Source organism: Carassius auratus, unplaced genomic scaffold, assembly GCF_003368295.1.
Source record: "Carassius auratus strain Wakin unplaced genomic scaffold, ASM336829v1 scaf_tig00215644, whole genome shotgun sequence".
Taxonomy (NCBI): Eukaryota; Metazoa; Chordata; class Actinopteri; order Cypriniformes; family Cyprinidae; genus Carassius; species Carassius auratus.
Window position 1 is genome coordinate 58225 of NW_020528177.1, and position 27892 is coordinate 86116.

Genomic DNA, 27892 nt, shown 5'->3' on the forward strand with positions numbered 1-27892 from the left:
CTTTGAGAATAAGTTGTAATCTGAATTGAACTAAACGAGCAAATAATCAGTAACTTTGACAATTAAAAGTTGGTCTCACTTTCATTGTTAACCTCACAATGTGTCAATTTTGTACCTTGACAGACCGATAATAGGCAGTTTTTCCTCGAGATATCAGTTGTCATACATGTTTTCAAATGCATGACACAAGTATTTTCATTTGGACAACACCTTAATTACCAATTTGAGGTATAAATTCAGCAATCACAGGAATCTGCCCAAAAAACAGAACCCTCTGGCTGAGTAAAAAAAAAAACAGATCCCTTAAATTCATGCAACACTATATAATTCAGAAAACCGTCCATTTGGATAATTCTTGTTTTGCCAAATTATTATCACATTGTTACAGTCAAACACCAAAAGCAACAGGCCACTACAAGACCCTGCGCCCACACTGGCCACATGTATGGAAAATGGGTCAGAAGCCCATGGCCAGTTAAAAAGGTCCAATTCCCATATGGTCTAGCAGTTAGGATTTCTGGTTTTCACCCAGGCGGCCCGGGTTTGACTCCCAGTATGGGAAAGCATGCTTCTTTTTGCTTCCCTCCTCAAAAAACCAGCACATCTTTCTGCACCAGAAGTGACTTTTTTGGCCAGCAGTACAGCTACAGAACACTGATGGGTTGAGGTTCTAACCAGCAATTTGCACCTTCAATAGCTCCGCTGGTAGAGTGGATGACTGTAGGTTGGAGTGCTGGCAATCCTTAGGTCACTGGTTCAACTCTGGCTTGAAGGAGATCTTTTTTTTTCAATAGCCCACCATTTTAGTGGTTTGGGGCTGGCTTTCTCACAGCTGAAACACAGCTTGAATTCGCAGTCCACCATTGGAAGGCAAAATAGCTTTCAAGGACCGGGAAACCAATCCGAGCCGTGGCGGTGAGGGCGATGAGTCCTAACCACTAGACCACCAAGGAAAGGCTGGTCACAAGCACTCCGACAAACTCGGCGATTAACGTGGTATTAAAATGCAGGCTGGTGTGCCTGTTCATTCTAGAATGAACAATTTCATCGCTACTCTGTAACTGCTTCATTACTCTGAAGGGTGTAATGCCATGTGGTTTTGATGTCACGGGCTTGCCATTTTGAAGCCTTATCACTAAATGCCACCTGGACATTGAGAATAAGTTGTAATCTGCATTACACATGGTATTAAAATGCAGGCTGGTTGGCCAGTTGATTCTAGAATGAACAATTTAATCGCTACTCTGTAACCGCTTTACTACTTTGAAGGGTGCAATGCCATGTGGTTTTGATGTCACAGGCTTGCCATTTTGAAGCCTTATCACTAATTGCCACCTGGACATTGAGAATAATTTGTAATCTGCATTAAACTGAACGAGCGAATAATCAGCAATTTTGCGGATTAAAAATTGGTCTCACTTTCATTATTAACCTCACAACATGTCAGTTTTGTACCTTGACAGACCGACGATAGGCAGTTTTTCCTCTAGATAACAGTTGCCATGTGTGTTTTCAGATGCATGACACAAGTATTTTCACCTGGACAAGACCTTAATTACCAGTTCGATGTATAAATTCAGCAATCACAGAATTCTGGCCAAAAAACTGAACCATGTGTGAGTCAACAAACATGTCCCTTGAATGCATGCAACACTATATATTTCAGTAAACCGTCCCTTCGGATGATTCTTGTATTGCCAAATTATTATCACATTGTTACAGTCACACACCAAAAGCAACAGGCCACTACAAAACCCTGCGCCCACACTGGCCACATTTATGGAAAGTGGCCCACAAGCTTGTGGCCAGTTAAAGCTGGCCAGTTCCCATATGGTTTAGCAGTTAGGATTCCTGGTTTTCTCGTACGCAGCCAGGGGTTGACTCCAGGTTTTCCTCTAGATAAAGGTTGCCGTGTGTGTTTTCAAATGGATGACACGAGTATTTTCACTTGGACAAGAGCTTAATTAACAGTTTGAGGAATCAATTCAGCAATCACAGGAATCTGCCCAAATACACTGAACCCCCGGGTTGAGTGAAAAAACAGATTCCCTGAATGCATACAACACTATATAATTCAGAAAACCGTCCTTTTGGATAATTCTTGTTTTGCCAAATTATTATCACATTGTTACAGTCACAGAACTAAAGCAACAGGCCACTACAAGGTCCTGCGCCCACGCTGACCACATGTATGGAAAGTGCGCCAAAAGCCCATGGCCAGTTTAAAGTGTCCAAATCCCATATGGTCTAGCGGTTAGGATTCCTGGTTTTCACCCAGGCGGCCCGGGTTCAACTCCCGGTATGGGAATGCATGCTCCTTTTTGCTTCCCTCCTCAAGAATCCAGCAAATCTTCCTGCACCAGAAGTGACTTTTTGGCCAGCAGTAGAGCTACAGAACCCTGATATGTCGAGGTTCTGACTAGCCCTTAGCCCCTTCGATAGCTCAGCTGGTAGAGCGGTGGACTGTAGGTTGGACTGTTGGCCATCCTTAGCTCGCTGGTTCAACTCCGGCTCGAAGGAGGTGTTTTTTGTATGTTCCCACCAATTTTTTGGTTTGGAGCTGGCTTTCTCACAGCTGTCAGCAGAGCTTGAATTCGCAGTCCACAATTGGAAGGCAAAAGAGCTTTCCCTGACCTGGAATCGAACCCGGGCCGCGGCGGTGAGAGCGACGAATCCTAACCACTAGACCACCAGGGAGGGCTGGAGGGCTGGAGGGCTGGTGGGCTTGAGGGCTGGTAGTCTGTTCTCCTGATAACAAGGTGAGAATGAGCAGACATCAATGCTTGCCACCGTCACATCGAAAACCAACAAGTCTGTAACAATTGGGGGTCTTTACTATCGGTGGGCCAGTGGCGCAATGGATAACGCGTCTGACTACGGATCAGAAGATTCTAGGTTCGACTCCTGGCTGGCTAGCTCTGTGCTTGTTTTTCTCCGGCTTATTTTGTTGGTGTGTTTTTTTTCTCCAAAGTCCAAAAGAAAAGGCAACTCTCTAGGCATTCTTCTATTTTTTCCAAAAAAAGGCACATTCTGCACACCCATTCCGATGTCTAGGGGAGACACGGACATGCTTTGGTATTGCCATTCGTCTCACAAAATGCAGGCTGGTGGGCCAGTTGATTCTAGAATGAACAATTTCATCGCTACTCTGTAACCGCTTTACTACTTTGAAGGGTGCAATGCCATGTGGTTTTGATGTCACAGGCTTGCCATTTTGAAGCCTTATCACTAATTGCCACCTGGACATTGAGAATAATTTGTAATCTGCATTAAACTGAACGAGCGAATAATCAGCAATTTTGCGGATTAAAAGTTGGTCTCACTTTCATTATTAACCTCACAACATGTCAGTTTTGTACCTTGACAGACCGACGATAGGCAGTTTTTCCTCTAGATAACGGTTGCCATGTGTGTTTTCAGATGCATGACACAAGTATTTTCACCTGGACAAGACCTTAATTACCAGTTCGAGGTATAAATTCAGCAATCACAGGATTCTGGCCAAAAAACTGAACCATGTGTGAGTCAACAAACATGTCCCTTGAATGCATGCAACACTATATATTTCAGTAAACCGTCCCTTCGGATGATTCTTGTATTGCCAAATTATTATCACATTGTTACAGTCACACACCAAAAGCAACAGGACACTACAAAACCCTGCGCCCACACTGGCCACATTTATGGAAAGTGGCCCACAAGCTTGTGGCCAGTTAAAGCTGGCCAGTTCCCATATGGTCTAGCAGTTAGGATTCCTGGTTTTCTCGTACGCAGCCAGGGGTTGACTCCAGTTTTTCCTCTAGATAAAGGTTGCCGTGTGTGTTTTCAAATGGATGACACGAGTATTTTCACATGGACAAGAGCTTAATTACCAGTTTGAGGAATCAATTCTGCAATTACAGGAATCTGCCCAAATACACTGAACCCCCGGGTTGAGTGAAAAAACAGATTCCCTGAATGCATACAACACTATATAATTCAGAAAACCGTCCTTTTGGATAATTCTTGTTTTGCCAAATTATTATCACATTGTTACAGTCACAGAACTAAAGCAACAGGCCACTACAAGGTCCTGCGCCCACGCTGACCACATGTATGGAAAGTGCACCAGAAGCCCATGGCCAGTTTAAAATGTCCAAATCCCATATGGTCTAGCGGTTAGGATTCCTGGTTTTCACCCAGGCGGCCCGGGTTCAACTCCCGGTATGGGAATGCATGCTCCTTTTTGCTTCCCTCCTCAAAAATCCAGCAAATCTTCCTGCACCAGAAGTGACTTTTTGGCCAGCAGTAGAGCTACAGAACCCTGATATGTCGAGGTTCTGATCCAGCAAATCTTCCTGCACCAGAAGTGACTTTTTGGCCAGCAGTAGAGCTGCTGAGATAACGGCTTAGAGTAAGTGTGTAACAATCGGGTGTCTTTACTATTGGTGGGCCAGTGGCGCAATGGATAACGCGTCTGACTACGGATCAGAAGATTCTAGGTTTGACTCCTGGCTGGCTCGCTCTGGGCTTGTTTTTCTCCGGCTTATTTTGTTGTTGTATTTTTTTTCTCCAAAGTCCAAAAGAAAAGGCAACTCTCTAGGCATTCTTCTATTTTTTCCAAAAAAAGGCACATTCTGCACACCCATTCCGATGTCTAGGGGAGACACGGACATGCTTTGGTATTGCCATTCGTCTCACAAAATGCAGGCTGGTGGGCCAGTTGATTCTAGAATGAACAATTTCATCGCTACTCTGTAACCGCTTTACTACTTTGAAGGGTGCAATGCCATGTGGTTTTGATGTCACAGGCTTGCCATTTTGAAGCATTATCACTAATTGCCACCTGGATATTGAGAATAATTTGTAATCCGCATTAAACTGAACGAGCGAATAATCAGCAATTTTGCGGACTAAAAGTTGGTCTCACTTTCATTATTAACCTCACAACATGTCAGTTTTGTACCTTGACAGACCAACGATAGGCAGTTTTTCCTCTAGATAACGGTTGCCATGTGTGTTTTCAGATGCATGACACAAGTATTTTCACCTGGACAAGACCTTAATTACCAGTTCGAGGTATAAATTCAGCAATCACAGGATTCTGGCCAAAAAACTGAACCATGTGTGAGTCAACAAACATGTCCCTTGAATGCATGCAACACTATATATTTCAGTAAACCGTCCCTTCGGATGTTTCTTGTATTGCTAAATTATTATCACATTTTTACAGTCACACACCAAAAGCAACAGGCCACTACAAAACCCTGCGCCCACACTGGCCACATTTATGGAAAGTGGCCCACAAGCTGGCCCAGTTTGATGAGTAGGGACGAGGGGGGTGGCTGGTTCTAGTTTGTCTAATATGTCTGCGACGTGGTGGACCTAGTTCCAGGGTGGTCCAGTTGCTGAGTTATAACGGTTCAAATTCCAAATTTTGGGGGTCCGTATCTCCGTACCTCTTCCCTCACAGTGACAGCTGACTGAAAGGCTCATTATGCAGCTCATTATGCGGGCATTTGTCTTCTCAGGTGTAAATCACAATGATATTCATGATAGTTGACGCCTATATGCATATGACTTTTACCAACAAAAAGTGTCTTAGAAAATTTAAATCAATATTTTATTCTGTGAATGAGTAAACAAGATGATTTCCACATAATTCAGAAATACAAATTCTAGGCTACAAGCTGCAGTTCTCAAAAGTCCAATGAAAGAACCAATGTTCTTTATGTGTTTTATGGCCTTTTTCAAGTGTTTTAACATTTTTAGTTTTTCACTAACCACGCATAACATTTTGTTTCTCAAAAACACAATCATGTACATACATGCATTTAACATATTATTATAGCCCAGTTTGAACTGACTACAGTGAGATTAGACTTTACCCATTTAGATATTTATAATAAACTGAAAAAAGCATGTCAGGAGAAGCGCGAGAAATTCAGGAAATCGCAGGTTCGAATCCACGCTGTCACATAAAGTTATACGTGTATTTGTTAAAAATCGTAAATCGATTGTTTCGTTTCCAAGTTTGATTTTAAAAGTAATGTATTTGAATTTAATTATTGTTTCGTTTCTAAGATTGATTTTGACAGTAATGTTTTTGATTTAATGATTCTTTCGTTTCTAAGATTGATTTTTATTTTATCCTCATTATCATAATCATTAGTCCAAGTGCATTTATTAAGGCAATCATTTCCTGTGGCAGTAGGGACAAAATAACCTCCTTATTACGGCATTCACACTTTATTGTATCACATTACTTACTGCAAAGCTACACATGACACTGAATTTAACTGTAAACTGAATGTCATTACATTCAATAAAACAAATAAATACAACACACCAGTCAAAGAGAAATATATTTATTAACTATATACATATTTTAAAAAAATGTAGGAAAAGTACTAAATTCAATATAAAATTAAGAATTTTATGTGCACACGCTATATAAAATAAGTACAATATATATATATATATAAATATATACATAAAAATATACACATTTTGGTATTTTACTTTATACTGCTTCCTCTAAACATATTCATATAGATACCCACATGTTTATAATAATAATAATAATAATAATAATAATACAAGATAAAAAAGTGCACAGTACTTTAACATTAAATATGGCTGGAAGATAAAAAAACAGAACAGATCCAACCAAGAGAACAAAATGAATGTATCACACATAAATAAATGAGTTATCTTCTCATAATCTGTATCCACTGCTCCTTCGTAATTGTTTTTTTATTAGGGCAATATATTTTGCCTTTGTACTGGCTATGGCCAGTTTCTTGAGTACGAAATTGGCCACACTTTCTGCACGAATTTGCTTTTACAGAGCGATCGTACGACCGTTTGGTTGGAGTGGCTGTGTCATTTGCAGGTAGCTCAGAGGAAATTGCTCCAGGGTTAATGGTGGAAAATGGGGCTGGGCAGGGCACCAGAAACATCTGAGACACAACAGGGGCAGTGGGTGTGTCAGGAACCAATGGGTGTGGTGCTGTCGGCCTGGGACAAATTGTCCTTAGCTGGCTGGACGTGGCTGAACGCTGAGGGTGTACGGCTGATGGCCAGATTGAAGTTGCTGTGGCAGATGTACAGGTAGCTGAGGGCGCAATCTTTCTAAACTTTGTCTTTGCCTGTCCAGCTGTGTCTGGTGGCATCTGGTAGGTATGCAACTGTTGGCTATATTGTGGAGGCACAACAGGCTGTACTCGTGCTGGAGGCAAAACATCCAAAGCCACTGGACGTGCCTCTGGAAGGTCCAGCCCTTGCAACAGCAAGGAGACCTCCTGACCTTTTAAACGGTTATTGTGCCATGTCGTAAGGGTCCTCTGATTTACCTCAACTAGCTAAAGGGTTGTGTCACTCATCACCGTTCCATTGCTCAGGATTAGCTTCCGAATTTTTCTGTAATCACGAAGAATGAGATCCCATCTAGACAGAGATTCTGTCCGCTGTTTCTTGGGGCTTCGGTGGATGTTACATAACCTTATGAAAATCATTTCAACAAGGCGACAGCAATTAGGCCACTGTGCTGGAGAGCAGCTAGAACCCAAAACACACCTTTTTGTGCTGTCGACACCAGGAGTGAAGGCAGCTTTCTTTTTCAGGGACCTAAAACGTCCTGTAAGTAGCCTGTCTTGATGACGAGCAGCATACACCACCCTGTCTTTATCAAATTTGTCCAGGTTCTGCCAAAAACCCACAATGGTCGCAACTTGTTGGTTGGTAAGTGTGAGGCTTGTCTGTGTGCGCAGCTTCACCAGACACTCTGCCAACGCATCCACCCGGTCCATTCCAGGAATGCAGTGCTCATCAACAGCCTGGAAATATATAACTGTTGGTTAGGTATTTACATGCTGTTAAGTAAGTTTACTGCTTAATGGCAGATAACTAAATGAGTGACAATTCGTATAGAAAAGGAAATTTTACCATTGCTGAGGGCACTGGTGTATCTAAAGGATCCTGGACACTGAGCAGTGGTGGAGCCTGGACACTGGGCAGTGGTGCAGCTGAAGGAGCCCGGACTCTGAGCAGTGGTGGAGCCTGGACACTGAGCAGTGGTGGAGCCTGGACAATGGGCAGTGGTGGAGTCTGGACACTGGGCAGTGGTGGAGCCTGGACACTGGGCAGTGGTGGAGTCTGGACACTGGGCAGTGGTGGAGCCTGGACACTGGGCAGTGGTGGAGTCTGGACACTGGGCACTGGTGCAGCTGTAGGAGCCTGGACACTGGGAACTGGTGCAACTGGTAGAACTGGTGGACCTGAAAGGACTAAGTCTTCTGATGCCACAAGATTTGCCACTGTGGTTTCCTCTCCAAATAAATCAATGAAACCCTCATCCTTTTCCACTTGCTCCTCCACATCTATCTCCTCCACCAATTGAGAGGTCCTATCAGAGGTAGGACACATGTCCTCCAGGGGCTGACTATTCTGCCTCAACAAGTACTGTACTCCAATGAGCTCCCCTGAGGAAATATTTGTAAAAGGAAACATTTTTAATGGAAATTATGCAGAAAGGTTTATTTAGAAATGCAGTAAATATTTTGTTGTCCACTTCTGTATGAACAATATATATCTAATTCAGAGGGTATCATAAAAAGACAGGATTACTCTATATTCTACTATGTATTTTATTTTCTGCCCTGAAACCTAGAACACAGAATAATGTACAAATATTCTGGTAGTATAATTTTTCTCTGATATGTCAAAATTACATTATTATTGTCCAAAAGCACTTGTAATTTTACCAAAAACATGCTACATCATGAGCTGCATTTATCAAAATATTTTTACCTGTGTATACTGCAGGTGGAGTGAAGCTAGAGACCAATTTCCTGCCATACAACTTATTGTAGTTCTCATTGACAGAGTAAACCAGCTCCCCTGTGTAAGAGCGCAGAGTTGAACCTCCATCTGCAACAGCAGCTTCAGCCCGGTCCTGATTCCAGCGTAATAAACCTTCCAGGAGATAAATCTGGAAGTTCAGGCTGTTTGCGCTGTTCCCTATAAAAAGAAATAGAAAGCCAAATATTGCTTTGAGAAAATGCAAAACAGAAAATTTAATCTGCAAGTATCTTGATAAACAGGAATTAGTGGCAAAATGTGGTATATTCTGACATGACAAACCTGGAATAAATCTGCTTAGGTGGCAGTGAAATGATTCCAGGGATGTGGAGCCTCTGGCACAACGATAGGTTTTTAGAACCACCCCACCCTTGTTTGTAGTTCCAGTTTCAGTATAGAACGGCACATTTTGAGGGTCTTGGATACAGGTGACGTGCCACCTCTGGACATTCCAGATGTGCTGCATTCTCACACTGTCAAGTAGTGGAACACCAAGAGCATCATTCCCCTTGCCACCCATGAGCTCTATGATGAGCATATCAAGGAGGTGGAAAGTGGTTTCTTCTCCCCGTGTTCTCCTCCTGCAGTGCTGGAGCAGCTCAGCTTTAGTTAAATGATGGTCCAATTCTGCCTCCGTCAGTGTAGGCCAGCCTTGTTGGATGATTTGCTCCCTTTTGGCCTGTCTCAGCAGAGTGAGATCCCCTGCATCCCACTTAAAAATACAGGATGACAGCCTTGCCATAAAAGTAGGGTACAACTGGTGGGCGTCAGTGGTGCAACCTACTGCCAGACGTCGCATAAAATGCCAAAAGTCTAGGCGGACGATGACATCTGGCCAGCCGCTGAACCGCCTCTTCAATTTAGTCTCTCCCACTTTCTTGCAACAATCACAGTCCACATAAATGATAGTGGGAGGATCAACACCAGCACTCCGGTTACGCTCCATGAGCCCTGCAGCCATGAGGTCTAACCCAGCCCCTTCATTCGCAGCCAGGACACTCATCAGCACCTGACCTATCTCATTGCCCACTGAGTTAAGGCACTGTGCTGTACCTTTCGCAGGCCCGCTCAACTTCTTGGTGATCTGAAAGAAACAATAAGCATAGCAAATAATACAACATGCATCTAAATCAGTTACACTGAAAAAAATAAAGCTCTCTTGGTCTAACAATACATTATAGATAAGGGTACAGTCAATGAAGCTGCTTATCTGACCTTCTTAGTTGAATCCATTTTTAAGATTGATCCATACGTGGATGTTATGCTGGCCTTTATGTGATAGAGACTGTTGAGAATGTCCTGACTGTATACAGTGAGGAGCCATTTGTAGCTGGGTACTGAAGCAAGTGGTGGCGGCTCCTGGAAGTGCAGCGGATGCAGGCCACGATTATCAAAAAAGGCCACACACTCTGATGTGTACCGAAGCGCACGTTTCAACTACTCCTCACTGTGGTTCTCTCTCAGCTGGCAGATGATCCTCACTGGGCCATTCCCCATGCCCCTCTCACGCAGCAAGCGAAGAACCCGAATGTCACAGGCATACCTTGGAAAAAAGTATTCATTTAAGTATCTTATTATAAGGTAGAGTTGGGTCCGAGTCCACCTTTGTCGAGTACGAGTCAAGACCAAGTCCACAAACATCGAGTCCAAGTCCGAGTCCGAGTCCAAAAGGGGCCGAGTTGGACTCAAGTCCGAGTTCTTAAAGGCCGAGTCCGAGTCGAGTCCGCCCGAGTCCAGAAAGTAATTAAATTAAAAAAGATTATAAATTGGTATTGTACATTTTTACATTCTATTAATATTTTAACCTTTCAACCCATTAAACCAATGGCAATATAAAAATGTAATAAAAAAAATACCACTGTTACATCTAGTCATTGCCATTGAACATTTTTATTTTATGTCAACAGAACTAGTTTCCTTTCAAAAAAGGTTTCAAAGGTTTTATTGTATTACAAGTGCATGAAAATACAAAATTAACCTATTTTATTATTGTATCACACTATATTGTCCTCCAGTTAAAGATTACATTTCAGTTATTTAATGCCTCTCCCCCACATTTGACAGAGGTAAAGTGCAGCCAATGAGGAGATCCTTAATGATGACATTATGAATTTCTTGTTGTCTTGGAGAACTTGCATCATAAAGTTGCATTGCTTGTTTGGTCAGTTCTGGTCTTGCAAATCCTGCAATGCTGAGCTGTGCAGCATCTGTTGGTTGCTGCTGCTGTCTCTGGTAGTCGGTTGCAAAGGTTTTCGGATCACCAGTACACTGAACCGAAAACCGTTTCTTTCAGAGGCGTCCGATTTGAGAACCAATGAACTGATGATACTGCGCATGCGTGTAAATTTTCAAGTATTTTGTTAAACATCGGAAGTGTGATAAAACTATATATATATATATATATATATATAAAAAAAAAAAAAAAAAAAAAAAAAAAAAATATATATATATATATATATATATATATATATATATATATATATATGTTTTTTTGTTAAGATAGGGGCTACATGTTTCTAATCTGTATATTGTAGATTATGTATGGGCCAAAGGGGTTTTCAGGGAAGTTAGACAATAATTAATACTCTAAAGACATGTTTAATATGAATAAGGGATGATTTATGAAATATCTGTACTGTATTTATAGTTAATGATGACAGATTCACAAACTGAGTTTGCAGTAAACAGAACATGAACACGAGTAGAGCAGCTGATGATACTGAACTGCAGCATGTGCCGGTGTCCTAACATTTTATCCTACCCTGTCAGATTTTCCTACCCGGGTTTTGAGCGATTCGCGTTCTCGAGTCAAGAACCGGTTGTATCAGTTTTCAGATCATCAGTAAACTGAACCGAAAACCGTTTCTTTCGGACGCGTCCGATTCGAGAACCGAGGAGCTGATGATACTGCGCATTCGTGATTCAGCATGAAGCCGACTGACTCACAGCGCGTCTGAACCGAACTGATTCTTTTGGTGATTGATTCTGAACTGATTTTATGCTAATGTAATGAGTGCGGGTAAACCGAGGGCTTGAATGAAGGGCAATCTGACGAAACGTAAGTTAATTTAATAACAAATACATCGCAATGGATTATGTATCCGGTGAACTGTTTTTTTTTTCAAACGGTTTATTGAATCAAACCGTCCGAAAGAACCGGTTCGCGGAAAAGAATCGAACTTCCCATCACTAATCCACATTGATATCCAGTGAGTGGTGCGTGTACGTTTTCGTCTGCAAGCAGGGTGTGGTGCGGTAAAATGACAGAAGGGGAGACATTCATTAATTTATCATTTCAATTTTATGCTGGTTTTATTGTTACACGTGACGCGGACTCGACTGTACTCGGAATATTTTCCGAGTCCAAAATGTTCAAGTCCGTGTCAAGTCCGAGTACAAATTCACCCGAGTGCGTGACAAGTCCGAGTTCATTCAAAATTGGACTCGAGTCCGGACTCGAGTCCGAGTCCAAGTTCGAGTACCCCAACTCTATTATAAGGTATCTAATTATTGTAGGAAATATTTATCAGAAAAGGTAGCACATAAGTGAAAATGACTGCAAAATAATTACTTGCGTGTGAGGATGACCCTGAATTCAGATTGATGGGCCAGGTCCAACTGCTGCAGCACAGCATGACTCCAGGACAGATAGCTGGTTCTACACCTGGTGCAGATCAGGGTCTCTGTCACCAGGTTGTAGTATCTGTCAATGTCTAACACCTGTCGTTGCTATTTTTATGATGCGTTGTGAACTCTGAGGTGGAGGAAGGAAGAAGGAAGAGGAGGACTGGATGACGGGCTGATGAGGTTTGGGGGATGGAGGAGGATGAGGATCAGAGGGTGGACATGAAACTGTAGCTGAACTGGAGTGCTCTAACATCTGTGGAGTCAAACATTATGATTAATCTATTAAGGGGATTGCCATGTATTTAATACATTCAAATTACATAGTGATAAAGTCATGATGTCATTATAAAAGTATTGATGTCTTTTAATATTAACCTGAGAGGTTTTCCTCTCGGTGCTCAAATTAGGTTTTGCTGCTGCCACATGTGAGCCTCCAAACCTTGACTTTTCAAACTAAAAAGATTTGTCATGTTTAGTGATAACAAAACCCTAACACTATAGTTAAAGGTTGAGATGTTTCAATATCTGCAGTGATGCATGCAATAGTGTGGTCTGCTTACCATTGACAATGTCAGTTTAGGTCTCTTTGCAGGACATGACACAGCACTGACAGAGGGTGTGCTTTGGGCCAGGGTGCTCTGTGATGCTTCCCCTGTGACTGGTGGATGAACCTGTGACACATGCATAAAGTACAAAACAGTCTTCCTAATGTGATTTTAGATATAAAGACACGTTGATGTTGCAAACACATCTATCTATTTATGCAACTTGAACCAGGCTAATTGAAGTTACCTTGTGAAATCCACAAATACATGTCTGTGCTTCCTTCAGAAGAGTGGTCTGTCCCCTCATTTGCAGAGGGCACTTTTCTATCTGTGAACATGAATTATACCTCTGACACTGGATCTCAAAACAGCCATAAGTCATAATAATTATATCAATATAACATTGTATTGTGTTTACATGTAATTACTTAAGAATACACATAAATAAAAATACCACAATGTATTGTCAAAAACGATTGTTAGTTTGCCCATGAATCTAGCTGCATAACTTACCTTCTGATACATCTCATGCCATCTTTTTTGTCGGGGAGAAGGTCTATTCCCCTGTGTAGATGGCCAAACTCCTGTTTGGGCAAAACTCTCCAGACGCGCAAGCCATTCAGCAATACTCATGCCTTTGTGAGACTTAGCTGAAGCCATGTCGTTGCCTGAAACACTACATAACACGTTACACTAACTGCCATTGTAGCCTGTAGCATTTACCCTCCTGTTGTGTTCATTTCATGATAGTTAGTTTTGTGTTCCTGGTCCAGAACGACCGCCATATTATAGCAGATTATAAATTCATTATAATACACATATTATCTTACATATAACATGTTGTGATTTATTTATTTATATTTAATGCCATGTCAGCAGCAGGGGATATATTCATGCCAAGAGGAAACATTTCAATTGCACAATTCAGCCATTTATATAATGTCAAAACAATTATATAACATACATATATGTTTGTATGTATGTGTGTATGTTTGTACAAATATAAAAAAATACATATAATAAGATTATAACAAGAACAAAAGTATAAGAACAATTACATAGAGTCTTAACAAGTTGTGATAGATCTTTCTATTGTGGCTGTATGTCTCAATGACCTAGGCTCATACAACACGTTTATGAGTATAAATAAATAAATAAATAAATAAATAAATAGCATTATGGATTAATTTGACTAAAACAAATACTCAGATTAAACATATTGTGCTCTTTCAACTGTGTCCATGTGATAAGGGCATGAACCTGAAGATGGTACTCCTCTGGTACTGCTTGGCGACTTCAACATCCACTTAGATAAACCCCAGGCTGCTGACTTCAAAACTCTGCTCACCTCATTTGATCTCAAGCTCATGTCCACTACAGCGACTCACAAATCGGGCAACCAACTTGACCTCATCTACACGCGTGGTTGCTCTGTGGACACCTCTTCAGTTGCTCCACTGCACACCTCAGACCACTTCCTCATTACTGCTAACCTAGCACTTACTCCTGAAGTGGCACACACTCCAACGCAGGTCACCTTTCGACGGAACCTACGCTCACTCTCTCCATCTCGCCTATCTGCTGTGGTTTCATCCTCTCTTCCACCATTCTCTCAGTTTTCTGCTCTGTACACGAACAGTGCTACGGACACTCTTTGCTCCACTTTAACATCTTGCTTTGACAACTTTTGCCCACTGTTGTCTAGACCAGCACGCACTGCCCCATCTGCCCCCTGGCTGTCCGAGGTTCTCCGTGAACATCGCTCTAAACTCAGGGCTGCAGAGAGGAAATGGCAGAAATCTAAAAACTCTACGGACCTCAGTGTGTATCAATCACTCCTCTCTTCCTTCTCTGCAAAGGTCTTAACAGCTAAAACATCCTACTACCACAACAAAATTAACAGCTGCTGTGACGCTCGGACACTATTCAAGACTTTCTCTTCTCTTCTTAATCCGCCGCCTCCACCTCCTCCATCGACTCTTACAGCGGACGACTTTGCAACTTTCTTCCCAAATAAGACGAGATCCATCAGTGAACAATTCTCCACACCACAGACTGAGGAAAACTTCACAATGACTGATGCACACTCTTTATCCTCCTTCTCCCCACTCTCAGAGATGGACGTCTCCAAAATTCTCCTGTCCAATCATCCTACTACTTGTCCACTTGATCCTATCCCCACTCACCTCCTTCAAGCGATCTCTTCTTCAGTCATACCTTCACTTACTCACATTATCAACTCCTCTCTTCAATCTGGAACATTTACCTTAGCATTCAAGCAGGCTCGGGTAAGCCCACTGCTCAAGAAACCATCTCTAAATCCAGCGCTTCTTGAAAACTACAGACCGGTATCCCTTCTTCCATTCATTGCAAAGACACTTGAGCGGGCTGTGTTCAACCAGCTTTCTATGTTCCTTGGACAGAACAACCTCCTGGACAGCAACCAATCTGGCTTCAGAAGTGGCCACTCAACTGAGACTGCTCTGCTCTCGGTTACTGAAGCCCTGCGACTAGCAAGAGCAGCTTCAAAATCCTCGGTACTCATCTTACTGGACCTGTCTGCTGCTTTTGACACTGTTAATCACCAGATTCTCCTGTCCACCCTCAGAAAGATGGGGATCTCTGGAACTGCTCTCCTGTGGGTTAAGTCCTACCTCTCTGACAGATCCTTCAGTGTGTCTTGGAGGGGTGATGTTTCAAAGTCACACCACCTTGCTACTGGGGTTCCTCAGGGCTCAGTACTTGGACCACTTCTCTTCTCCATCTACATGACATCTTTAGGATCTGTCATTCAGAAGCATGGCTTTTCTTATCACTGCTATGCTGATGACACCCAACTCTACTTCTCATTCCAGCCTGATGACCCGACGGTAGCTGCTCGCATTTCAGCCTGTCTGAGTGACATTTCCCGCTGGATGAATGACCATCACCTTCAGCTTAACCTTACAAAAACTGAACTACTGGTGATTCCAGCTAACCCATTGATTCATCACAACTTCTCTATACAGCTGGGCTCGTCAATCATAACTCCTTCGAGGACAGCCAGAAACCTAGGAGTTGTGATGGATCATCAGTTAAGCTTCACTGACCACATTGCTACAACGACCCGGTCCTGCAGGTTTGCCTTATACAACATTAGGAAGATTAGACCCTTCCTGTCAGAGCAAGCAACCCAACTTCTTGTCCAAGCTCTTGTTCTCTCCAGACTGGACTATTGTAATGCTCTCCTGGCGGGCCTTCCTGCATGTACTGTCAAGCCTCTGCAAATGATCCAGAATGCAGCAGCGAGGGTTGTCTTCAATGAGCCAAAAAAAAGCTCATGTTACTCCCCTCCTCATCAGGTTACACTGGCTACCAGTAGCTGCTCGCATCAAAATCAAGGTACTGATGCTTGCCTACAAGACAACCACTGGCACGGCACCAACTTACCTAAACTCACTGGTTAAATCCTATGTGCCCTCCAGAAGCTTGCGCTCTGCAAGTGAACAACGCCTTGTGGTGCCATCCCAAAGAAATTCAAAATCACTCTCACAGACCTTTTCCTGGACTGTGCCCAGCTGGTGGAATGACCTCCCAATCTCAATTCATACAGCGGAGTCTTTACTCACTTTCAAGAAACATCTAAAGACTCATCTTTTTCGCCTGCACTTAACCTACTAACACCCGTACTTTTCCTCTTCTTGTCTTTTTCATTTAATTAAAAAAAAAAAAAAAAAAAAAATTAAATTAAATACACCTGGCTATGCGTTCTATACTAGACTAACTGAGACTTGTCATGGCACTTGTATTCTGTTGTTGTTCTCTTGTTGACCTGACTGCTTCTATTGTTCTCATTTGTAAGTCGCTTTGGATAAAAGCGTCTGCTAAATGATTAAATGTAAATGTAAATGTAACCTGAATGTATAAACTTATCCATTCCCTTCTTTTGACTGGTCATAACATATGTACAAACATATAACATATGTGTAAAAGTTAAACAAAACACTAACATTATCCAGTTTTTTTTTTTTTTTGGGTTCAAATGCCGCATTTGGAAAAAGTTGTGGAACCTTATGACAATTAAATAAAAAGCATTTTTTTTTTCAGAGAGAAAACTTGTTAATCAGTTAAATTCGACATATTTACAGTTACGTTAGCTCCGGTCGTAATAGTATTTACACATCAGTGACAGTTGACGTTACGTAGTCTATCAAGCGGTAATCATAGGCTAATTTACATGGCCAATCTTGCTATTCCTAAAGAACAAAAATCCTAAACCATTTAATTCATATTAAGATATAAATAACATACATGAGCGGAATGTAAATAATTTAACGTTACCTGAGCGGAGATTACATGCAATTGGCGAGGACGTGCGTTATTGGTGTATGAGAAATAGACCTTGCCATTTCATTGGACGTGGAAAAATAGAGATATCAACGTGATTGATTTATAAAAGATAGAAGTCGTAACGTGATTGGTTTTCAAAAGATAGAGGTCGTAACGTGATTGGTTTTTAAAAGATAGAAGTCATAACGTGATTGGTTTTTAAAAGATAGAAGTCGGCATACTATTGGATTAATTTTACAGACTTGTGGTTGTCAGGTACCGCCATCGAAGGGGCAAAGTGCTAGTCAGAACCTCGACATATCAGGGTTCTGTAGCTCTACTGCTGGCCAAAAAGTCACTTCTGGTGCAGGAAGATTTGCTGGATTTTTGAGGAGGGAAGCAAAAAGGAGCATGCAATCCCATACCGGGAGTAGAACCCGGGCCGCTTGGGTGAAAACCAGGAATCCTAACCGCTAGACCATATGGGATTTGGAAACCTAAAACTGGCCATGGGCTTCTGGCGCACTTTCCATACATGTGGTCAGCGTGGGCGCAGGACCTTGTAGTGGCCTGTTGCTTTAGTTCTGTGACTGTAACAATGTGATAATAATTTGGCAAAACCAGAATTATCCAAAAGGACGGTTTTCTGAATTATATAGTGTTGTATGCATTCAGGGAATCTGTTTTTTCACTCAACCCGGGGGTTCAGTGTATTTGGGCAGATTCCTGTGATTGCTGAATTGATTCCTCGAACTGGTGATTAAGCTCTTGTCCAGGTGAAAATACTCGTGTCATCCATTTGAAAACACACACGGCAACCTTTATGTAGAGGAAAAACTGCCTATCGTCACTCTGTCAAGGTACAAAAATGACATGTTGTATGGTTAACAATGAAAGTGAGACAAATTTTTAATCAGCAAAGTTGCTGATTATTCGCTTCTTCAGTTTAACTCAGTTTACAACTTATTCTCAATGTCCAGGTGGCAATTAGTGATAAGGCTTCAAAATGGCAAGCCCATTACATTAAAACCACATGGCATTTCACCCTTCAAAGTAGTAAAGCGGTTACAGAGTAGCGATGAAATTGTTCATTCTAGAATCAACTGGCCCACCAGCCTGCATTTTAATACCAAGTTAATCGCCGAGCTTATCAGAGAGATTGTGTGACAAATGGCAATACCGAAGCATGTCCGCGACTCCCCATAGACATCGGAACCTCAACCTATCAGGGTTCTGTAGCTCTACTGCTGTCCAAAAAGTCACTTCTAGTGCAGGAAGATGTGCTGTGTTTTTGAGGAGCAAAGCAAAAAAGATGAAGCCTTCCCATACCGGGAGTCAACCCCTGGCTGCGTACGAGAAAACCAGGAATCCTAACTGCTAGACCATATGGGAACTGGCCAGCTTTAACTGGCCACAAGCTTGTGGGCCACTTTCCATAAATGTGGCCAGTGTGGGCGCAGGGTTTTGTAGTGGCCTGTTGCTTTTGGTGTGTGACTGTAACAATGTGACAATAATTTGGCAATACAAGTATCATCCGAAGGGACGGTTTACTGAAATATATAGTGTTGCATGCATTCAAGGGACATGTTTGTTGACTCACACATGGTTCAGTTTTTTGGCCAGAATCCTGTGATTGCTGAATTTATACCTCGAACTGGTAATTAAGGCCTTGTCCAGGTGAAAATACTTGTGTCATGCATCTGAAAACACACATGGCAACCGTTATCTAGAGGAAAAACTGCCTATCGTCGGTCTGTCAAGGTACAAAACTGACATGTTGTGAGGTTAATAATGAAAGTGAGACCAATTTTTAATATGCTGATTATTCGCTCGTTCAGTTTAATGCAGATTACAAATTATTCTCAATGTCCAGGTGGCAATTAGTGATAAGGCTTCAAAATGGTGGTTATGATTCGGCGCTCTCACCGCCGCGGCCCGGGTTCGATTCCCGGTCAGGGAAAGCTCTTTTGCCTTCCAATTGTGGACTGCGAATTCAAGCTCTGCTGACAGCTGTGAGAAAGCCAGCTCCAAGCCAAAACATTGGTGGGAACATGAAAAAAACACCTCCTTCGAGCCGGAGTTGAACGAGCGACCTAAGGATGGCCAACACTCCAACCTATAGTCCTCTGCTCTACCAGCTGAGCTATCGAAGGGGCTAAGGGCTAGTCAGAACCTCGACATATCAGGGTTCTGTAGCTCTACTGTTGGCCAAAAAGTCACTTCTGGTGCAGGAAGATTTGCTGGATTTTTGAGGAGGGAAGCAAAAAGGAGCATGCATTCCCATACCGGGAGTTGAACCCGGGCCGCCTGGGTGAAAACCAGGAATCCTAACCGCTAGACCATATGGGATTTGGACACTTTAAACTGGCCATGGGCTTCTGGCGGACTTTCCATACATGTGGTCAGCGTGGGCGCAGGACCTTGTAGTGGCCTGTTGCTTTAGTTCTGTGACTGTAACAATGTGATAATAATTTGGCAAAACAAGAATTATCCAAAAGGACGGTTTTCTGAATTATATAGTGTTGTATGCATTCAGGGAATCTGTTTTTTCACTCAACCCGGGGGTTCAGTGTATTTGGGCAGATTCCTGTGATTGCAGAATTGATTCCTCAAACTGGTAATTAAGCTCTTGTCCAAGTGAAAATACTCGTGTCATCCATTTGAAAACACACACGGCAACCTTTATCTAGAGGAAAAACTGGAGTCAACCCCTGGCTGCGTACGAGAAAACCAGGAATCCTAACTGCTAGACCATATGGGAACTGGCCAGCTTTAACTGGCCACAAGCTTGTGGGCCACTTTCCATAAATGTGGCCAGTGTGGGCGCAGGGTTTTGTAGTGGCCTGTTGCTTTTGGTGTGTGACTGTAACAATGTGATAATAATTTGGCAATACAAGAATCATCCGAAGGGACGGTTTACTGAAATATATAGTGTTGCATGCATTCAAGGGACATGTTTGTTGACTCACACATGGTTCAGTTTTTTGGCCAGAATCCTGTGATTGCTGAATTTATACCTCGAACTGGTAATTAAGGTCTTGTCCAGGTGAAAATACTTGTGTCATGCATCTGAAAACACACATGGCAACCGTTATCTAGAGGAAAAACTGCCTATCGTCGGTCTGTCAAGGTACAAAACTGACATGTTGTGAGGTTAATAATGAAAGTGAGACCAACTTTTAATCCGCAAAATTGCTGATTATTCGCTCGTTCAGTTTAATGCAGATTACAAATTATTCTCAATGCCCAGGTGGCAATTAGTGATAAGGCTTCAAAATGGCAAGCCTGTGACATCAAAACCACATGGCATTGCACCCTTCAAAGTAGTAAAGCGGTTACAGAGTAGCGATGAAATTGTTCATTCTAGAATCAACTGGCCCACCAGCCTGCATTTTGTGAGACGAATGGCAATATCAACGCATGTCCGTGTCTCCCCTAGACATCGGAATGGGTGTGCAGAATGTGCCTTTTTTTGGAAAAAATAGAAGAATGCCTAGAGAGTTGCCTTTTCTTTTGGACTTTGGAGAAAAAAAACACAACAACAAAATAAGCCTGAGAAAAACAAGCACAGAGCGAGCCAGCCAGGAGTCGAACCTAGAATCTTCTGATCCGTAGTCAGACGGGTTATCCATTGCGCCACTAGCCCACCAATAGTAAAGACCCCCGATTGTTACAGCCCACGAGCCCTCCAGCCCTCCATCCCTCCCTGGTGGTCTAGTGGTTAGGATTCGGCACTCTCACTGCAGCGGCCCAGGTTCGATTCCCGGTCAGGGAAAGCTCTTTTGCCTTCCAATTGTGGACTGCGAATTAAAGCTCTGCTGACAGCTGTGAGAAAGCCAGCTCCAAGCCAAAACATTGGTGGGAACATGAAAAAAACACCTCCTTCGAGCCGGAGTTGAACCAGCGACCTAAGGATGGCCAACACTCCAACCTACAGTCCTCCGCTCTACCAGCTGAGCTATCGAAGGGGCTAAGGGCTAGTCAGAACCTCAACATATCAGGGTTCTGTAGCTCTACTGCAGGCCAAAAAGTCACTTCTGGTGCAGGAAGATTTGCTGGATCAGAACCTCGACATATCAGGGTTCTGTAGCTCTACTGCTGGCCAAAAAGTCACTTCTGGTGCAGGAAGATTTGCTGGATTTTTGAGGAGGGAAGCAAAAAGGAGCATGCATTCCCATACCGGGAGTTGAACCCGGGCCGCTTGGGTGAAAACCAGGAATCCTAACCGCTAGACCATATGGGATTTGGACACTTTAAACTGGCCATGGGCTTCTGGCGCACTTTCCATACATGTGGTCAGCGTGGGCGAAGGACCTTGTAGTGGCCTGTTGCTTTAGTTCTGTGACTGTAACAATGTCATAATAATTTGGCAAAACAAGAATTATCCAAAAGGACGGTTTTCTGAATTATATAGTGTTGTATGCATTCAGGGAATCTGTTTTTTCACTCAACCCGGGGGTTCAGTGTATTTGGGCAGATTCCTGTGATTGCAGAATTGATTCCTCAAACTGGTAATTAAGCTCTTGTCCAAGTGAAAATACTCGTGTCATCCATTTGAAAACACACACGGCAACCTTTATCTAGAGGAAAAACTGGAGTCAACACCTGGCTGCGTACGAGAAAACCAGGAATCCTAACTGCTAGACCATATGGGAACTGGCCAGCTTTAACTGGCCACAAGCTTGTGGGCCACTTTCCATAAATGTGGCCAGTGTGGGCGCAGGGTTTTGTAGTGGCCTGTTGCTTTTGGTGTGTGACTGTAACAATGTGATAATAATTTGGCAATACAAGAATCATCCGAAGGGACGGTTTACTGAAATATATAGTGTTGCATGCATTCAAGGGACATGTTTGTTGACTCACACATGGTTCAGTTTTTTGGCCAGAATCCTGTGATTGCTGAATTTATACCTCGAACTGGTAATTAAGGTCTTGTCCAGGTGAAAATACTTGTGTCATGCATCTGAAAACACACATGGCAACCGTTATCTAGAGGAAAAACTGCCTATCGTCGGTCTGTCAAGGTACAAAACTGACATGTTGTGAGGTTAATAATGAAAGTGAGACCAATTTTTAATCCGCAAAATTGCTGATTATTCGCTCGTTCAGTTTAATGCAGATTACAAATTATTCTCAATGTCCAGGTGGCAATTAGTGATAAGGCTTCAAAATGGCAAGCCTGTGACATCAAAACCACATGGCATTGCACCCTTCAAAGTAGTAAAGCGGTTACAGAGTAGCGATGAAATTGTTCATTCTAGAACCAACTGGCCCACCAGCCGGAGTTGAACCAGCGACCTAAGGATGGCCAACACTCCAACCTACGATCCTCCGCTCTACCAGCTAAGCTATCGAAGGGGCTAACGGCTAGTCAGAACCTCGACATATCAGGGTTCTGTAGCTCTACTGCTGGCCAAAAAGTCACTTCTGGTGCAGGAAGATTTGCTGGATCAGAACCTCGACATATCAGGGTTCTGTAGCTCTACTGTTGGCCAAAAAGTCACTTCTGGTGCAGGAAGATTTGCTGGATTTTTGAGGAGGGAAGCAAAAAGGAGCATGCATTCCCATACCGGGAGTTGAACCCGGGCCTCCTGGGTGAAAACCAGGAATCCTAACCGCTAGACCATATGGGATTCGGACACTTTAAACTGGCCATGGGCTTCTGGCGCACTTTCCATACATGTGGTCAGCGTGGGCGCAGGACCTTGTAGTGGCCTGTTGCTTTAGTTCTGTGACTGTAACAATGTGATAATAATTTGGCAAAACAAGAATTATCCAAAAGGACGGTTTTCTGAATTATATAGTGTTGTATGCATTCAGGGAATCTGTTTTTTCACTCAACCCGGGGGTTCAGTGTATTTGGGCAGATTCCTGTGATTGCAGAATTGATTCCTCAAACTGGTAATTAAGCTCTTGTCCAAGTGAAAATACTCGTGTCATCCATTTGAAAACACACACGGCAACCTTTATCTAGAGGAAAAACTGGAGTCAACCCCTGGCTGCGTACGAGAAAACCAGGAATCCTAACTGCTAGACCATATGGGAACTGGCCAGCTTTAACTGGCCACAAGCTTGTGGGCCACTTTCCATAAATGTGGCCAGTGTGGGCGCAGGGTTTTGTAGTGGCCTGTTGCTTTTGGTGTGTGACTGTAACAATGTGATAATAATTTGGCAATACAAGAATCATCCGAAGGGACGGTTTACTGAAATATATAGTGTTGCATGCATTCAAGGGACATGTTTGTTGACTCACACATGGTTCAGTTTTTTGGCCAGAATCCTGTGATTGCTGAATTTATACCTCGAACTGGTAATTAAGGTCTTGTCCAGGTGAAAATACTTGTGTCATGCATCTGAAAACACACATGGCAACCGTTATCTAGAGGAAAAACTGCCTATCGTCGGTCTGTCAAGGTACAAAACTGACATGTTGTGAGGTTAATAATGAAAGTGAGACCAACTTTTAATCCGCAAAATTGCTGATTATTCGCTCGTTCAGTTTAATGCAGATTACAAATTATTCTCAATGCCCAGGTGGCAATTAGTGATAAGGCTTCAAAATGGCAAGCCTGTGACATCAAAACCACATGGCATTGCACCCTTCAAAGTAGTAAAGCGGTTACAGAGTAGCGATGAAATTGTTCATTCTAGAATCAACTGGCCCACCAGCCTGCATTTTGTGAGACGAATGGCAATATCAACGCATGTCCGTGTCTCCCCTAGACATCGGAATGGGTGTGCAGAATGTGCCTTTTTTTGGAAAAAATAGAAGAATGCCTAGAGAGTTGCCTTTTCTTTTGGACTTTGGAGAAAAAAAACACAACAACAAAATAAGCCGGAGAAAAACAAGCACAGAGCGAGCCAGCCAGGAGTCGAACCTAGAATCTTCTGATCCGTAGTCAGACGCGTTATCCATTGCGCCACTAGCCCACCAATAGTAAAGACCCCCGATTGTTACAGCCCACGAGCCCTCCAGCCCTCCATCCCTCCCTGGTGGTCTAGTGGTTAGGATTCGGCACTCTCACTGCAGCGGCCCAGGTTCGATTCCCGGTCAGGGAAAGCTCTTTTGCCTTCCAATTGTGGACTGCGAATTAAAGCTCTGCTGACAGCTGTGAGAAAGCCAGCTCCAAGCCAAAACATTGGTGGGAACATGAAAAAAACACCTCCTTCGAGCCGGAGTTGAACCAGCGACCTAAGGATGGCCAACACTCCAACCTACAGTCCTCCGCTCTACCAGCTGAGCTATCGAAGGGGCTAAGGGCTAGTCAGAACCTCAACATATCAGGGTTCTGTAGCTCTACTGCAGGCCAAAAAGTCACTTCTGGTGCAGGAAGATTTGCTGGATCAGAACCTCGACATATCAGGGTTCTGTAGCTCTACTGCTGGCCAAAAAGTCACTTCTGGTGCAGGAAGATTTGCTGGATTTTTGAGGAGGGAAGCAAAAAGGAGCATGCATTCCCATACCGGGAGTTGAACCCGGGCTGCTTGGGTGAAAACCAGGAATCCTAACCGCTAGACCATATGGGATTTGGACACTTTAAACTGGCCATGGGCTTCTGGCGCACTTTCCATACATGTGGTCAGCGTGGGCGAAGGACCTTGTAGTGGCCTGTTGCTTTAGTTCTGTGACTGTAACAATGTGATAATAATTTGGCAAAACAAGAATTATCCAAAAGGACGGTTTTCTGAATTATATAGTGTTGTATGCATTCAGGGAATCTGTTTTTTCACTCAACCCGGGGGTTCAGTGTATTTGGGCAGATTCCTGTGATTGCAGAATTGATTCCTCAAACTGGTAATTAAGCTCTTGTCCAAGTGAAAATACTCGTGTCATCCATTTGAAAACACACACGGCAACCTTTATCTAGAGGAAAAACTGGAGTCAACACCTGGCTGCGTACGAGAAAACCAGGAATCCTAACTGCTAGACCATATGGGAACTGGCCAGCTTTAACTGGCCACAAGCTTGTGGGCCACTTTCCATAAATGTGGCCAGTGTGGGCGCAGGGTTTTGTAGTGGCCTGTTGCTTTTGGTGTGTGACTGTAACAATGTGATAATAATTTGGCAATACAAGAATCATCCGAAGGGACGGTTTACTGAAATATATAGTGTTGCATGCATTCAAGGGACATGTTTGTTGACTCACACATGGTTCAGTTTTTTGGCCAGAATCCTGTGATTGCTGAATTTATACCTCGAACTGGTAATTAAGGTCTTGTCCAGGTGAAAATACTTGTGTCATGCATCTGAAAACACACATGGCAACCGTTATCTAGAGGAAAAACTGCCTATCGTCGGTCTGTCAAGGTACAAAACTGACATGTTGTGAGGTTAATAATGAAAGTGAGACCAATTTTTAATCCGCAAAATTGCTGATTATTCGCTCGTTCAGTTTAATGCAGATTACAAATTATTCTCAATGTCCAGGTGGCAATTAGTGATAAGGCTTCAAAATGGCAAGCCTGTGACATCAAAACCACATGGCATTGCACCCTTCAAAGTAGTAAAGCGGTTACAGAGTAGCGATGAAATGTTCATTCTAGAATCAAACTGGCCCACCAGCCGGAGTTGAACCAGCGACCTAAGGATGGCCAACACTCCAACCTACGATCCTCCGCTCTACCAGCTGAGCTATCAAAGGGGCTAAGGGCTAGTCAGAACCTCGACATATAAGGGTTCTGTAGCTCTACTGCTGGCCAAAAAGTCACTTCTGGTGCAGGAAGATTTGCTGGATCAGAACCTCGACATATCAGGGTTCTGTAGCTCTAACTGTTGGCCAAAAAGTCACTTCTGGTGCAGGAAGATTTGCTGGATTTTTGAGGAGGGGAAGCAAAAAGGAGCATGCATTCCCATACCGGGAGTTGAAACCCGGGCCGCTTGGGTGAAAACCAGGAAATCCTAACCGCTAGACCATATGGGATTTGGACACTTTAAACTGGCCATGGGCTTCTGGCGCACTTTCCATACATGTGGTCAGCGTGGGCGAAGGACCTTGTAGTGGCCTGTTGCTTTAGTTCTGTGACTGTAACAATGTGATAATAATTTGGCAAAACAAGAATTATCCAAAAGGACGGTTTTCTGAATTATATAGTGTTGTATGCATTCAGGGAATCTGTTTTTTCACTCAACCCGGGGGTTCAGTGTATTTGGGCAGATTCCTGTGATTGCAGAATTGATTCCTCAAACTGGTATTTAAGCTCTTGTCCAAGTGAAAATACTCGTGTCATCCATTTGAAAACACACACGGCAACCTTTATCTAGAGGAAAAACTGGAGTCAACACCTGCTGCGTACGAGAAAACCAGGAATCCTAACTGCTAGACCATATGGGAACTGGCCAGCTTTAACTGGCCACAAGCTTGTGGGCCACTTTCCATAAATGTGGCCAGTGTGGGCGCAGGGTTTTGTAGTGGCCTGTTGCTTTTGGTGTGTGACTGTAACAATGTGATAATAATTTGGCAATACAAGAATCATCCGAAGGGACGGTTTACTGAAATATATAGTGTTGCATGCATTCAAGGGACATGTTTGTTGACTCACACATGGTTCAGTTTTTTGGCCAGAATCCTGTGATTGCTGAATGTATACCTCGAACTGGTAATTAAGGTCTTGTCCAGGTGAAAATACTTGTGTCATGCATCTGAAAACACACATGGCAACCGTTATCTAGAGGAAAAACTGGCCTATCGTCGGTCTGTCAAGGTACAAAACTGACATGTTGTGAGGTTAATAATGAAAGTGAGACCAATTTTTAATCCGCAAAATTGCTGATTATTCGCTCGTTCAGTTTAATGCAGATTACAAATTATTCTCAATGTCCAGGTGGCAATTAGTGATAAGGCTTCAAAATGGCAAGCCTGTGACATCAAAACCACATGGCATTGCACCCTTCAAAGTAGTAAAGCGGTTACAGAGTAGCGATGAAATTGTTCATTCTAGAATCAACTGGCCCACCAGCCGGAGTTGAACCAGCGACCTAAGGATGGCCAAACACTCCAACCTACGATCCTCCGCTCTACCAGCTGAGCTATCGAAGGGGCTAAGGGCTAGTCAGAACCTCGACATATCAGGGTTCTGTAGCTCTAACTGCTGGCCAAAAAGTCACTTCTGGTGCAGGAAGATTTGCTGGATCAGAACCTCGACATATCAGGGTTCTGTAGCTCTACTGTTGGCCAAAAAGTCACTTCTGGTGCAGGAAGATTTGCTGGATTTTTGAGGAGGGAAGCAAAAAGGAGCATGCATTCCCATACCGGGAGTTGAAAACCCGGGCCGCCTGGGTGAAAACCAGGAATCCTAACCGCTAGACCATATGGGATTTGACACTTTAAACTGGCCATGGGCTTCTGGCGCACTTTCCATACATGTGGTCAGCGTGGGCGCAGGACCTTGTAGTGGCCTGTTGCTTTAGTTCTGTGACTGTAACAATGTGATAATAATTTGGCAAAACAAGAATTATCCAAAAGACGGTTTTCTGAATTATATAGTGTTGTATGCATTCAGGGAATCTGTTTTTTTCACTCAACCCGGGGGTTCAGTGTATTGGGCAGATTCCTGTGATTGCAGAATTGATT

At 43.0% G+C, this 27892-nt stretch overlaps 18 non-coding genes across 18 annotated transcripts; 6 read left to right on the forward strand and 12 right to left on the reverse strand.

Annotated features, from left to right (window-relative positions):
• Positions 1–2236: 2236 nt before the first annotated feature.
• On the forward strand, positions 2237–2308 carry trnae-uuc (transfer RNA glutamic acid (anticodon UUC)). The gene has a single exon. It is a non-coding gene; the product is annotated as a tRNA-Glu (tRNA).
• Positions 2309–2625: 317 nt separating this feature from the next.
• On the reverse strand, positions 2626–2697 carry trnae-cuc (transfer RNA glutamic acid (anticodon CUC)). The gene has a single exon. It is a non-coding gene; the product is annotated as a tRNA-Glu (tRNA).
• A 146-nt stretch (positions 2698–2843) lies between these two features.
• On the forward strand, positions 2844–2916 carry trnar-acg (transfer RNA arginine (anticodon ACG)). The gene has a single exon. It is a non-coding gene; the product is annotated as a tRNA-Arg (tRNA).
• Positions 2917–4140: 1224 nt separating this feature from the next.
• Positions 4141–4212, forward strand: trnae-uuc (transfer RNA glutamic acid (anticodon UUC)). Its single transcript has one exon. It is a non-coding gene; the product is annotated as a tRNA-Glu (tRNA).
• Positions 4213–4429: 217 nt separating this feature from the next.
• On the forward strand, positions 4430–4502 carry trnar-acg (transfer RNA arginine (anticodon ACG)). Its single transcript has one exon. It is a non-coding gene; the product is annotated as a tRNA-Arg (tRNA).
• A 13235-nt stretch (positions 4503–17737) lies between these two features.
• trnae-uuc (transfer RNA glutamic acid (anticodon UUC)) lies at positions 17738–17809 on the reverse strand. The gene has a single exon. It is a non-coding gene; the product is annotated as a tRNA-Glu (tRNA).
• A 1577-nt stretch (positions 17810–19386) lies between these two features.
• Positions 19387–19474, reverse strand: trnay-aua (transfer RNA tyrosine (anticodon AUA)). The gene is given in 2 exon segments: positions 19387–19422; positions 19438–19474. It is a non-coding gene; the product is annotated as a tRNA-Tyr (tRNA).
• Positions 19475–19598: 124 nt separating this feature from the next.
• Positions 19599–19670, reverse strand: trnae-uuc (transfer RNA glutamic acid (anticodon UUC)). Its single transcript has one exon. It is a non-coding gene; the product is annotated as a tRNA-Glu (tRNA).
• Positions 19671–20894: 1224 nt separating this feature from the next.
• Positions 20895–20967, reverse strand: trnar-acg (transfer RNA arginine (anticodon ACG)). The gene has a single exon. It is a non-coding gene; the product is annotated as a tRNA-Arg (tRNA).
• A 57-nt stretch (positions 20968–21024) lies between these two features.
• Positions 21025–21096, forward strand: trnae-cuc (transfer RNA glutamic acid (anticodon CUC)). Its single transcript has one exon. It is a non-coding gene; the product is annotated as a tRNA-Glu (tRNA).
• Positions 21097–21201: 105 nt separating this feature from the next.
• trnay-gua (transfer RNA tyrosine (anticodon GUA)) lies at positions 21202–21289 on the reverse strand. Its single transcript is given in 2 exon segments — positions 21202–21237; positions 21253–21289. It is a non-coding gene; the product is annotated as a tRNA-Tyr (tRNA).
• A 203-nt stretch (positions 21290–21492) lies between these two features.
• Positions 21493–21564, reverse strand: trnae-uuc (transfer RNA glutamic acid (anticodon UUC)). The gene has a single exon. It is a non-coding gene; the product is annotated as a tRNA-Glu (tRNA).
• A 1318-nt stretch (positions 21565–22882) lies between these two features.
• Positions 22883–22954, reverse strand: trnae-uuc (transfer RNA glutamic acid (anticodon UUC)). Its single transcript has one exon. It is a non-coding gene; the product is annotated as a tRNA-Glu (tRNA).
• Positions 22955–24178: 1224 nt separating this feature from the next.
• On the reverse strand, positions 24179–24251 carry trnar-acg (transfer RNA arginine (anticodon ACG)). Its single transcript has one exon. It is a non-coding gene; the product is annotated as a tRNA-Arg (tRNA).
• Positions 24252–24308: 57 nt separating this feature from the next.
• On the forward strand, positions 24309–24380 carry trnae-cuc (transfer RNA glutamic acid (anticodon CUC)). Its single transcript has one exon. It is a non-coding gene; the product is annotated as a tRNA-Glu (tRNA).
• Positions 24381–24485: 105 nt separating this feature from the next.
• Positions 24486–24573, reverse strand: trnay-gua (transfer RNA tyrosine (anticodon GUA)). Its single transcript is given in 2 exon segments — positions 24486–24521; positions 24537–24573. It is a non-coding gene; the product is annotated as a tRNA-Tyr (tRNA).
• A 203-nt stretch (positions 24574–24776) lies between these two features.
• trnae-uuc (transfer RNA glutamic acid (anticodon UUC)) lies at positions 24777–24848 on the reverse strand. The gene has a single exon. It is a non-coding gene; the product is annotated as a tRNA-Glu (tRNA).
• A 2714-nt stretch (positions 24849–27562) lies between these two features.
• Positions 27563–27636, reverse strand: trnae-uuc (transfer RNA glutamic acid (anticodon UUC)). The gene has a single exon. It is a non-coding gene; the product is annotated as a tRNA-Glu (tRNA).
• Positions 27637–27892: the final 256 nt, after the last annotated feature.